At 43.3% G+C, this 12,920-nt stretch overlaps 2 protein-coding genes across 8 annotated transcripts in view; one reads left to right on the top strand and one right to left on the bottom strand.

Annotated features, from left to right (window-relative positions):
- Positions 1 to 12,920, bottom strand: part of cmss1 (cms1 ribosomal small subunit homolog) — a 331,630-nt gene that overhangs the window by 58,942 nt on the left and 259,768 nt on the right. The gene's annotated exons all lie outside the window — the stretch shown is intronic.
- filip1l (filamin A interacting protein 1-like) overlaps positions 557 to 12,920 on the top strand; it is a 253,006-nt gene continuing 240,642 nt past the window's right edge. For all 3 annotated transcript variants that reach the window (XM_078232875.1, XM_078232876.1, XM_078232877.1), the window contains exon 1: positions 557 to 852. The gene's annotated coding sequence lies outside the window, so the exon portion shown is untranslated. The remainder of the gene's footprint in view (positions 853 to 12,920) is intronic.

The raw sequence follows: 12,920 nt of genomic DNA, 5'->3' as shown, positions 1-12,920 counted from the left end.
AACAAGGCAGTTTTGTCTGATAGAATCATGATGTCCACTTCAAAAATTGTTTTGAACGTAATTGCTTCATTAGATTAGATTTAACTTTGAATAAAAGCTACTTGGACTGAAATACATTTTGGTGTATCCCTTTATTCTGTATAAAAATATTTTTTTAATATCATATTTTACTTTGTAACAGTGAGCCTTCAAAATTTTAAGAAAAATTGTGCTAAGTAGCATGAATTTATGTGAGTACTTCAAACAGTGAAAAATATATTCAGACATTAAAACAGAAATTAAGTATTTGATTTTTTTAAAAAAGAGAGCATTTTGACAGACATAACGGGTGATTAAGAATATTAAAATTAACATAATAAGAGGACTACTCTATTTCATTAGCAACAACAAATGTGTTTCACAAGCATATGGTTAGCTCTTTGCAAGCCCTGAAGCCCTGTCTTGTTACATCTCTCTATGGAGAGGCTAGGTCAGCTTTCTGACAGAGCCATCTGCCTTTATTGTGCATAGCTCCACTGAACGTGCGAGATAAATATAGAGGATCATTCCACTCCATGCCCACTGCCCAAGCCTCCGGACACAGATAGATCCCTGCACACAAGTCCCAGTCCTTAAACAGGCAGAATAAAGCCTATGTTCTACATTCAAGTAAATATACCTCCTGTGCCATGTCTTCAACGAAAACTGGAGTAAGAAAAGGAAGCCAGCATAAACGTGTCCAACTCACTGTCTTCTTTTCTGAAGACTGGATATCTATGATACACAGGACTTATTGTAACAGAACGTTGGATTTTGGATCAGATCTGCAATCATAAGTCCAAAGGAGGAGAAGAAAATACCATATTGATTGTGGTTAGTGTTATTTGGCAATAATAATTTTGCGAATAAAATGTTATAACATATTAACAGGAAATCTATATAAATATAATTAATTTGTTGAAATTAATTGAAGGGCAACACTATACGTTACTGTTTGGGATTTCAAAATAACAGCATTACATTGTCAACCTAAGATGTGTTTGTGTTGGACAGAACAATTGTAACTATCGTTATTTTTCTGCCTGCATTGTTATGTACTCCACCTGACCTCCTAGACTGGAAGATGTGACTAGCATTATATGTCTCCTAGTAATATGACAGCACCTACACAGAATAGCCTGTAGGGTTAATTTTACATTTGGATAGAGTTTATAAAGAGAGAGGGGGGTGGAATCCTATTATGGACCTTGTTTCCCAAATGGCTGGGCCATTCAAATATTTCTTTAATTAGCAATTGAATCGGTTTTGCATGATGAGTTGGAGTCATATAGATAAACTTAACATCATTTTTTAAAAATAGAATTATACAAGGAAGTGAGAGTTAAATTAGAATGACTTGTGTTTGTGAAGTTAAAGCATTTCTGAAGTTATCTTTACTTCCTGTTGTAGCTAATATTTCATGCATTTTCAGTGATCTGTCTTCTTAGAGAATAGCTTCATTTGTAAATTAGTCGAATACAAAGGCTTTAGTATTCCAGCATGAATATTGTGTACAAAGAATATTTACAGGAAAGAATTTTAAGAGGGTGATGAGTTTGATGACTTAAGGAAGGTTGCTTTTCTGCCATCTTTTCTATTGGTGCAACATAAAGAAAATGGAAATAAATAAGCAATTCAGACATTATTTCAGAAAATGAGTTGTCAGCACACGGAGCGAATTGGTGAAGGTATTAACATAAATGCCATTTGTTGTCATTGCATGAGGTTGAAAAGGAAACTTGAGGACTTCCATGAGAAATTGCCAAATATTTGGTATCCGAACAATTCAATATGTTTTGCAAATAATACAAATATATGTTGGAGGAAAGAAATGGGCTCGTGAAATGGTCCAAGTATCTCTTGCAAAAAATGTCTTATAAAGGAAGATGTTCACTGAATTGATGTAACACAGAGTATAGCAAATATTCTGCCGAGCACCGCGTATGCAAACACTTGACTCTGAAACTGTCACAGTAAAGGCACTAATTCAAAAAGGTGGCTGAGTAATTCTATTTGTCTTGAGCTGAAATTATGAAGAGACTGTAATTATCTTAAAAAGCTATTTGATTTACAGTGCAATGTGAACCATTCGTTCCGAGATTCTCAGATGTCCATCTGCTCTTGGTGGAATTAACCCTTCGCTCCCAAATTGGGTTTTGTGAAAGGCTCAGCATTGCACTGAATGCTGCATTCATGCTTAAAATATCGAATAGCAAACGTTATCAAGCTGCCAATTCACTAAACTGACATTGCATTATCTAGAGCAGAAATAGAAGCAATCAAGACTCAAGAAAACAGAGTGGGATCTTCCTGCTTTCCTAAATATATTTCACGGGGTGGCGTGGTGGCACAGTGGGGGTGGCTTGGTGGCACTGTGGTTAGCACTGCAGCCTCACAGCGCCAGGGACCCGGGTTCAATTCTTGCCTCAGGTGACTGCCTGTGTGGAGTTTACACATTCTCCCTGTGTCTATGGGCTTCCTCCGGTTTCATCCCACACTGCAAAGATGTGCGGGTTAGGTTGATTGGCCATGCTAAATTGTCCCTTAGTGTCAGGGGGAATTAGCAGGATAATACATGGGGTTACGGGGATAGAGTCTGGGTGGGATTGTTGTCGGTGCAGGCTCAATGGGCCGAATGGCCTCTTTCTGCATTGCGGGGATTCTATGATCTAGGATTTTTAGTTGTGAATTCAACACAAAACACACAGGAACTGGTTCTGTAAATTTTATCAAACAAAATTTTTCTGAATGGAGGTTGGTCACCAGTGGAGTGCCCCAGGGATCTGTTCTGGGACCCTTGCTGTTTGTCATCTTCATAAATGACCTGGATGAGGAAGTGGAGGGATGGGTTGGCAAGTTTGCCGACGACACGAAGGTTGGTGGTGTTGTGGATAGGTTGGAGGGATGTCAGAAGCTGCAGAGTGACATAGACAGGATGCAAGACTGGGCGAAGTGGCAGATGGACTTCAACCCGGATAAATGTGTAGTGGTCCATTTTGGCAGGTCAAATGGGATGAAGGAGTATAATATCAAGGGTAAGACTCTTAGCAGTGTAGAGGATCAGAAGGACCTTGGGTTCCGGGTCCATAGGACTCTTAAATCGGCCTCGCAGGTGGAGGAGGTGGTTAAGAAGGTGTATAGTCTGCTGGCCTTCATCAATCGAGGGATTGAGTTTAGGAGTCGGGGGATAATGATGCAGTTTTATAAGACCCTTGTCAGACCCCACCTGGAGTACTGTGCCCAGTTTTAGTCGCCTCATTACAGAAAGGATGTGGAAGCCATAGAAAGGGTGCAGAGGAGATTTACAAGGATGTTACCTGGATTGGGTGGCATGCCTTATGAGGATAGGTTGAGGGAGCTTTTTTTCCTTGGAGGGACGAAGGATGAGAGGTGACCTGATAGAGGTTTACAAGATGTTGAGAGGTATAGATTGGGTGGATTCTCAGAGGCTTTTTCCCAGGGCTGAAATGGTTGCTACGAGAGGACACAGGTTTAAGGTGCTGGGGAGTAGGTACAGAGGAGATGTCAGGGGTAAGTTTTTCACTCAGAGGGTGGTGGGTGAGTGGAATCGGCTGCCGTCAATGGTGGTGGAGGCAAACTCGATAGGGTCTTTTAAGAGACTTCTGGATGAGTACATGGGACTTAATAGGATTGAGGGTTATAGGTAAGCCTATATATAACCCTGGGTAGGTAGGGACACGACCGGCGCAACTTGTGGGCCGAAGGGCCTGTTTGTGCTGTAGTTTTTCCATGTTCTAAAAGTAACGTATTGTCAAGTGACCAACAGTTTTCTGGCTTTTATTGCTAGACAGAAGGATATCTATATCATGCACATGGATGAAAGGGACTTGTCACAAAAATATTCTCAGTGAAATTTTGTGGAGTTATAATTAATGTTCAGTATATGTAAATTAAATTTCCAACCGCAAATGATAAAATCAAGGCAAAGGGCGTGATCTTACTCACCGTTCTCGCCACGCTCCCGCTGCAGCGAGGTTAGAGAATTTGGCGTCCAAATGCTTGTTCACTGCAGCGGGATGGGAAAGTCCCACTGGCATGAATGGCCGTAACATTCCAGCCAAAGTCTTTGTTAAATGAACAAAGAGCAATACAGCACAGGAACAGGCCCTTCAGCCCACTAAGCTTACGCAGATATGCATTTCTATTTCTCTGTTCACCTCCTGTTCATGTGTCTATCAAGATACACCTTGAATGTTGCTAGTGTGCCTGCTTCCACCATCTCCATTGGCAGAGTATTCCAGGCACCCACCATCCTCTATGTGAAAAACATTCCCCACATCTCCCCTAAACTTACCACCTCTCACCTTAAACCTGTGCCCTCTTGTAGTTGACCCTTCCACCCTGGGAAAAAGCCTCTGACTATCCATCCTGTCTATGCCTCTCATAATTTTGTAGACTTCTATCAGGACGCCTGTCAACCTCCATCTTTCCAGAGAAAACAATCCAAGTTTATCCAACTTCTCCTCACACCTAGAACCCTCCAGATCAGGCAACATCCTGGTAAACCTTCTTTGCACCCTCTCCAAAGCATCCACGTCCTTCTGGTAGTATGGCGACCAGAACTGCACACAATATTCCAAATGCGGTCTAACTAAAGTTTTATATCACTGTAACGGGCGGCACGGTAGCACAGTGGTTAGCACTGCTGCTTCACAGCTCCAGGGACCTGGGTTCGATTCCCGGCTTGGGTCACTGTCTGTGTGGAGTTTGCACATTCTCCTCGTGTCTGCGTGGGTTTTCTCCGGGTGCTCCGGTTTCCTCCCACAGTCCAAAGATGTGCGGGTTAGGTTGATTGGCCATGCTAAAATTGCCCCTTAGTGTCCTGAGATGTGTAGGTTAGAGGGATTAGTGGGTAAATATGTAGGGATATGGGGGTAGGGCCTGGGTGGGATTGTGGTCGGTGCAGACTCGATGGGCCAACTGGCCCTCTTTCTGCACAGTAGGGTTTCTAAATAACTTGCCAACTTTTATACTCGATGCCCCAGCCAATGAAGGCACGAACACTATGCCTTCTTGACCACCTTATCTGCCTGTGTTGCACTTTCAGGGATCCGTGGAACTGTACACCCACAAGACTGTATTTGGACAAAGAAATAACAGACTCAAAATTTTTAGGTTATCATTATTCATGTTGATGCTGTCCATCCATAGAACTATTTCAAAGGTTCTTTTCTAACAATACTATTGATCAAATTTACTCACTAAGAGAGATTTTTCTGGATAACCTGGGTACAGTGAATGTTGAAAATCATATGGGTTACATTGGAAGGAAGAAATATTGGACGAGTGTTTTTTACTGGCATGCACTTTGACCTGCCCACCTCAGTGGCACTTGTTGAGCCCAGGCCCAGATGTAGGTCAATTCTTCTATTTAAATCTCAACACCATTGTCTCATAACTTATATGCAAAATAACTACTTTGGTCACCAGTGGGAAAGAAGCAATGAAGCTCTTTGTGTAATTACTATCAAAAGTAACTGAAATTGAGGTGGAATTGAGCTGATACCACTGGGTAGGGCAGGCTAAGGAGATGTTGAAATTGCAGACCCATTCCATCCCAGCAAGCCCAGAATTGGGCTGCATCTCCCTGTGAACCACCAGTTAATATTCATACATTCACATTGCCACAATTCAAATATCAACGCTTGGCAGATGATTTATGTTGCTACCTTCCCAAAGAATTGAGTATCACTTTTAAAAAAAAGTTGAATTAAAGAATTCTCCTCTAATTGAAGAAACCAGAGGGGAATCACCAAGACCTACATCGTAATACACTTTATTTCCCCAAAAATAATGTCTGTGTGGAGTCTGTGCATTCTCCTATTTTTCTAGGGCAGCGCGGTGGCACTGTGGTTAGCACTGCTGCCTCACAGTGCCAGGGACCCAGGTTCGATTCCCAACTTGGGTCACTGTCTGTGTGGAGTTTGCATATTCTCCCCATGTCTGCGTGGGTTTCCTCCGGGTGCTCCGGTTTTCTCTCACAGTCCAAAGGAGTGCTGGTTAGGTGCAATGGCCATGCTAAATTCCCCCTTAGTGTCCCCGAACAGGCGCCAGAATGTGGCGACTAGGGGATTTTCACATTAACTTCATTGCAGTGTTAAGGTAAGCTGTACTTGTGACACTAATAAATAAACTTTAAACAATTTCAATCACAACAAGTTATTACTGTGGACATTGAATGTTTCGTTTTGTGCAAAGTTCTGCCTTTTGGAGAACGTGACAAAATTAGGTGGGCCGTAAGCTCTGAATTTCCCCCCTTCAGTAAATATAGTTCTCAAAGGTTCATTTTACAGTCAGCAAAATTTCTGCAAGATGTCAACTCTGTAAAATCTACTGACTGAAGGAGATCATTGTCAAGCTGTATCCAATTTCCAATGTGACCTGAATATGGTTCCTTCGGGGCCAATTGCTTTCATGAATTTAAGCAATGTGATGGGTATCTGTCCTAAATAAGTCAGTCTTGTACTGAATGTAAAACACATCACGCACTAAAGGAATATGATGATGAGTGCACTGAGCAATTGCTGAAGGGATATGATGTTACGTTTTGACCAGGTGCCAATCTCTATGCAGCCTTGAAAGCTGAAACATAGTGTTTGCCTTTACATCTCGTCCTGGACGCCTCTTTTAAAGATTTTGACTACTGTCATACTTCCTCCTTTTGCTGGAAAATGGGCAATTGGGCCAGAAATGTCTTCCCAGCGACAAACCATTCAGCTTTCTTACTAGGTTGAGAGGGAGCTAACACAAGGTAGTACTTGTCCCAATATCAAGTTTTGGTTATTTGAGAAACAACAGCCAAGAAACAGAATGGCACAGCGCCTGTCTTTCATGTACTATGTGGCTTTCTGTCTCAAACATTTGGCCAGGAAAAAAAGAGTCATCCTTTAACTTGCAGTAGGTATTAGATCCATCGCAAATGCAGACTGCCTCAGCGAAAGCAACCCAGGAATTACCTCTAGCCAAAATGAATCATAGAATCATAGAAACCCTACAGTGCAGAAGGAGGCCATTTGGCCCATCGAGTCTGCACCAACCACAATCCCACCCAGGCTCCATCTCCGTAACCCCACATATTTGCCCTACTAATCCCTCCAATCTATGTATCCTAGAACATGAACGGGCAATTTAGCATGGCCAATCAACCTAACCTGCACATCTCTGGACTGTGGGAGGAAACCGGACACCCGGAGGAAACCCACGCAGACACAGGGAGAATGTGCAAACTCTACACAGACAGTGACCCAAACCGGGAATTGAACCCATGTCCCTGGAGCTGTGAGGTAGCAGTGCTAACCACTGTGCCACCCCAATGGAAATGAAGAGAGTGTAGAATCATACTGTGCAGAAGAGGCCGTTCGGCCCATCGAGTCTGCACTGACACGTGTGAGAGAAACCTGACCTTCCACCTAACCCCATTTACCAACACTTGGCCCATAGCTTTGAATGTTATGATGTGCCAGGTGCTCAGCCAGATGTAAAAGAATGTAATAATGTAAATGATTTATCTGTAAATCACTGATTGCTTAAAGGTCATAGAGGTTTACAGCATGGAAACAGGCCCTTCAGCCCAACTTGTCCAAACCGCCCTTTTTTTTACACCCGAAGCTAGTCCCAATTGTCTGCATTTGGCCCATATCTCTCTGAACCCATCTTACCTATATAACTGTCTAAATGCTTTTTAAAAGACAAAATTGTACCCACCTCTACTACTACCTCTGGCAGCTTCCAGACACTCAGCACCCTCTGTGTGAAAGAATTGCCCCTCTGGACCCTTTTATATCTTTCCCCTCTCACCTTAAACCTATGCCCTCTAGTTTTAGACTCCCCTACCTTTGGGAAAAGATGTTGACAATCTAGCTGATCTATGCCCCTCATTATTTTATAGACTGCAATAGATCACCCCTCAGCCTTCCACGCTCCAGAGAAAAAAGTCCCAGTCTATCCAGCTTCTCCTTATAGCTCAAACCATCAAGTCCCGGTAGCATCCTAGTAAATCTTTTCTGCACTCTTTCTAATTTAATAATATCCTTTCTATAATAGGGTGAACAGAACTGCACACAGTATTCCAAGTGTGGCCTTACCAATGTCCTGTACAACTTCAACAAGACATCCCAACTCCTGTACTCAATATTCTGACCAATGAAACCAAGCATGTAGAATGCCTTCTTCACCACTCTATCCACCTGTGACTCCACTTTCAAGGAGCTATGAACATGTACCCCTAGATCTCTTTGTTCTGTAACTCTCCCCAACGCCCTACCATTGATTGAGTAAGTCCTGCCCTGGTTCAATCTACCAAAATGCATTACCTTGCATTTATCTAAATTAAACTCCATCTGCCATTCATCAGCCCACTGGCCCAATTGATCAAGATCCCGTCGCAATCCTACATAACCTTCTTCACTGTCCACGATACCATTAATCAGAGTGTCATCTGCAAACTTACTAACCATGCCTCCTATATTCTCATCCAAATCATTAATATAAATGACAAATAACAGTGGGCCCAGCACTGATCCCTGAGGCACACCGCTGGTCACAGGCCTCCAGTTTGAAAAACAACCCTCTACAACCACCCTCTAGCTTCTGTCATCAAGCCAATTTTGTATCCATTTAGCTACCTCACGCTGGATCCCGTGAGATTTAACCTTATGCAACAACCTACCATGAGGTACCTTGTCAAAGGCCTTGCTAAAGTCCATGTAGACAACATCAACTGCACTGCCCTCATCTACCTTCTTGGTTACCCCTTCAAAAAACTCAATCAAATTTGTGAGACATGATTTTCCATTCACAAAGCCATGCTGACTGTCCCTAATCAGTCCTTGCGTCTCTAAATGACTGTAGATCCTGAATCTCAAAATACCTTCCAACAACTTACCCACCACAGATGTGAGGCTCACTGGCCGATAGTTCCCAGGCTTTTCCCTGCAGCCTTTTTTAAACAAAGGCATAACATTTGCCACCCTCCAATCTTCAGGCACCTCACCTGTGACTATCGATGATTCAAATATCTCTGCTAGGGAACCCGCAATTTCCTCCCTAGCCTCCCACAATATCCTGGGATATACTTCATCAGGTCGTCTGATGAAGATGCAGGAAACATGAATTCGGTTTCTGTTTCCACAGGTGCTGCCAATACTTCAGCATTTTCTGTTTTTATTTCAGAACGCAGGTCAACCTCCCACTCCCATGATTCCCCAGGGATCAGCGGCCATTCTTCTTAAACTATCACTTCCCTTTACACGAGCACCAGCTCGAGATTCCACTGCCTGATGGCCCTTGGGATCTTCCTGTCTTTCAGCTCAGTATCAGGTCACAACAAATGAACCCCTCCCCCCCACGCAACCCCCAACCCCCACACCAACCCCACTCCAACCCCACCTTCCAAATCCAGTTCTCATCTATTTTGGCAAGTTTCCCGCATCTGAATTGGCAATAAAGTCTGAGGCCCAGTATTTAGGGCTCCTCAGGCCTCACCATTTGCATGCTGGGAAAGGGCCCAAATATCAGCCCTCCCAACTCGACAGTCAATTGAATTTCTTGCTTCCAATACAACAACTACCAAATCTGTTGCTGCAAAAAAAAAATCTTGATCGTGGGAATGGTGGAGGGAAGGAGGATTGGGAAAACGAGCAGCTTGGCAGCTTGAGGGATGTCAGGCATCACTGTGTGTTAGCCAAATGGGATTTTATGATGCCTCTCAAGCTTTGAAGCTGCAACGCTTTATTTAACCATCCCTGGAACATTTGATGGAATTCACTTGTGGAGGTCATGACAGAAACAAGAGAAAAAGAATGCCTGTAATCCACAGAAACCTTACAGCCAGCACTTAACATTCTTGCAGGCAGGTCATACCCTGAATCTGTACTGTCCAAGAAAAGACGTGTTTGCACAACTCTGCAGGCCAAAAATAGTCATGGTATGACAAGAGACTCTCTCACAATTAATGAGACAATGAGAAATAACAGGAAAGAAAAAAAAAAGAGGAAATAAGGCAAGGAGACTCCATTTTGAACTGCGATAATAATATGGTGCCCTGGAAAAGCTTATTTATTATTGTCACAAATAGGCTCACATTAACACTGCAATGAAGTTACTGTGAAAATCCCCTAGTTGCCACACTCCGGCACCTGTTCAGGTACACTGAGGGAGAATTTAGTATGGCCAATGCACCTAACCAGCACATCTTTCGGACCGTGGGAGGAAACCGGAACACCCGGGGGAAACCCTAAAACACAGGGGGAACATGCAGACTCTACACAGGCAGTGACCCAAGCCAGTAATCAAACCCCGGGTCCCTGGCACTGTGAGGCAACAGTGCTAACCACTGTGCTACCAAAAGCAGCTTGGATTCTAACAGTTTAATATCCAGTCTACGCAGCAGAAAGCAAATAATGACTTATTTTTACTGTTCAACAAGTGAAATTAGGTTTGAAAGCCAAAAGCTTAAGGTACCAAGAGCTGGATAAAATTGAACAGGCTCACCAATTATAGTATTGGCTTTAAAATCAAACACACATACAATGACATAAATGTCAGCTCTTTCCAAAGTGTTTGCGTACTGAATAGCATAATTTAGACTGAACAGATATCTCGACATGCGTAAGGTCCATCCTGAATTAACCCTCGTGCACTCAGCTGTCCCCCGTACAGTATTAGCAGCTGAGTGCTGGGCTCGGATTACAGGCCTGGTGCGGTGATGTACTTAACACCTGCTGTACAGCAATAAAGGGCCAGCACTCTGTCCAAAAGCAAGACACAAGAACATTGATTTAATTGATCTGATGTTTACGAGCCAGGTGTCATTTGTTCTAGCAAGCACAAAAATAGCCCCCAGCACCATGTGACAGGTGCAGCAGAGCCAGGAATGGTGAATGGGGCAAATGACCTTTCCCTAACGTCACATCAAAGGATTGATCCTGTGATGAGTATGTATCATGATAGATGTCCTCACTCCCCAACCTCCCTCACCAAAAGTATTTTCCATGTGGACGTTCAGGATGGCTTTGAATGCAAAACCCAGAGATGAGATGAAAAGAAAGCATTCAAACAGATTACACTGCTCAATCCTGCAAACAGTTGGGAATTCTTTTCCTTGTGTTTTTAAATCAATCCCATGTGTTCCACACAAATTAAATGTCCTGTTTTGCCTTTGCAAGATTGAATGTTAGAGGTCAGAAGGTCGTGTGTTCGGCACCTTTTCCAAAGAGAAGGCTTAGATTCTGTTTCAATAATCGCTATTCAATGTTTGCAAAGAATCGGTCCCTTCATTTATATGTGGAAGGTGCCTATTATCTATTCCAGGCACTGTCACAAGCCTGTAAAACCGAGGGAACAGGGTTAAATTTCTACCCTCTAGAATTCTCTAAGTACTTGCGCTTGATTATGTACATTTAGGTCCCACTGAAACTGTACACTATTCCAGGATTATCGTGGAATGCAAAGATAACCCCCAACTTCTTATTGGGATCTTAAACCCCTCTCCCCTCCACTCTCACTTCCAGCAATGAGTGTGAGGAGCTTATGGATTCCTTAGTCACGAAGAAATGAAACAATCCGATTGGCTGCCTCTGCAATGTCCCTCCTTTCCACTAGCCTGTCTGGCCAAACTTTCTTAAATGCTTCTTGCCTGAGCCTGGAACTCTCAGCTTTTTGTTTGATCTTGATTTGATTTATTATTGTCACATATATTAGCATACAGTGTAAAGTATTGTTTCTTGCGCGCTGTACAGACAAAGCATACCATTCATAGAGAAGGAAACGAGAGAGTGCAGAATGTAGTGTTACAGTCATAGCTAGGGTGTAGAGAAAGATCAACTTAATGCAAGGTAGGTCCATTCAAAAGTCTGATGGCGGCAGGGAAGAAGCTGTTCTTGAGTCGGTTGGTATGTGACCTCAGACTTTTGCATCATTTTCCCGATGGAAGAAGGTGGAAGAGAGAATGTCCAGGGTGCATGAGGTCCTTAATTATGCTGGCTGCTTTGCCGAGGCAGTGGGAAGTGTAGACAGAGTCAATGGATGGGAGGATGGTTTGCCTAATGAATTCGGCTACATTCACGACCTTTTATAGTTTCTTGCGGTCTTGGGCAGAGCAGGAGCCATACCAAGCTGTGATACAACCAGAAAGAATGCTTTCTATGGTTCATCTGTAGAAGTTGTTGAGAGTCGTAGCTGACATGACAAATTTCCTTAGAGGTGTTGTGGGCTTTCTTAACTATAGTGTTGGCATCGGGGGACCAGGACAGATTGTTGGTGATCCGGACACCTAAAAACCTGACGCTCTCGACCCTTTCTACATCATCTCTGTTGATGTAGACAGGGGCATGTTCTCCTCTATGCTTTTTGAAGTCGATGGCAATCTCCTTCATTTTGTTGACATTGAGAGAGAGATTATTGTTGCCGCACCAGTTCAACAGATTCTCTATCTTATTCCTGTACTTTGTCTCGCCATTGTTTGAGATCCGACCCACTATGGTGGTGTCCCCTCAAGTTGGAGGGGAATTTGGCCACACAGTCATAAGTGTATGAGTATAGTAGGGGGCTGAGAACACAGCCTTGTGGGGTACTGGTGTTGAGGATGATCGTGGAGGAGGTGTTGTTGCCTATCCTTAGTGATTGTGGTCAGTGAGTTAGGAAATTCAGGATCCAGTCGCAGAGGGAGAAGCCGAGGCACAGGCCACAGAGTTTGGAGATGAGTTTCATAGGAAAAATTGTGTTGAAGGCTGAGCTGTAGTCAATAAATAGGAGTCTGACATAAGTGACCTTGTTATCTAGGTGTTCCAGGGTTGAGTGCAGGGCCAGGGAGATGGCCTCTACTGTGGACCTGTTGCGACAGTAGGCAAACTGTAGTGGATCCAGGCAGTCCAGGAGGCTGG

The sequence above is a fragment of the Mustelus asterias genome, chromosome 17 (assembly GCF_964213995.1).
Source record: "Mustelus asterias chromosome 17, sMusAst1.hap1.1, whole genome shotgun sequence".
NCBI lineage: Eukaryota > Metazoa > Chordata > Chondrichthyes > Carcharhiniformes > Triakidae > Mustelus > Mustelus asterias.
This window is presented reverse-complemented; position numbering and strand designations above follow the sequence as displayed.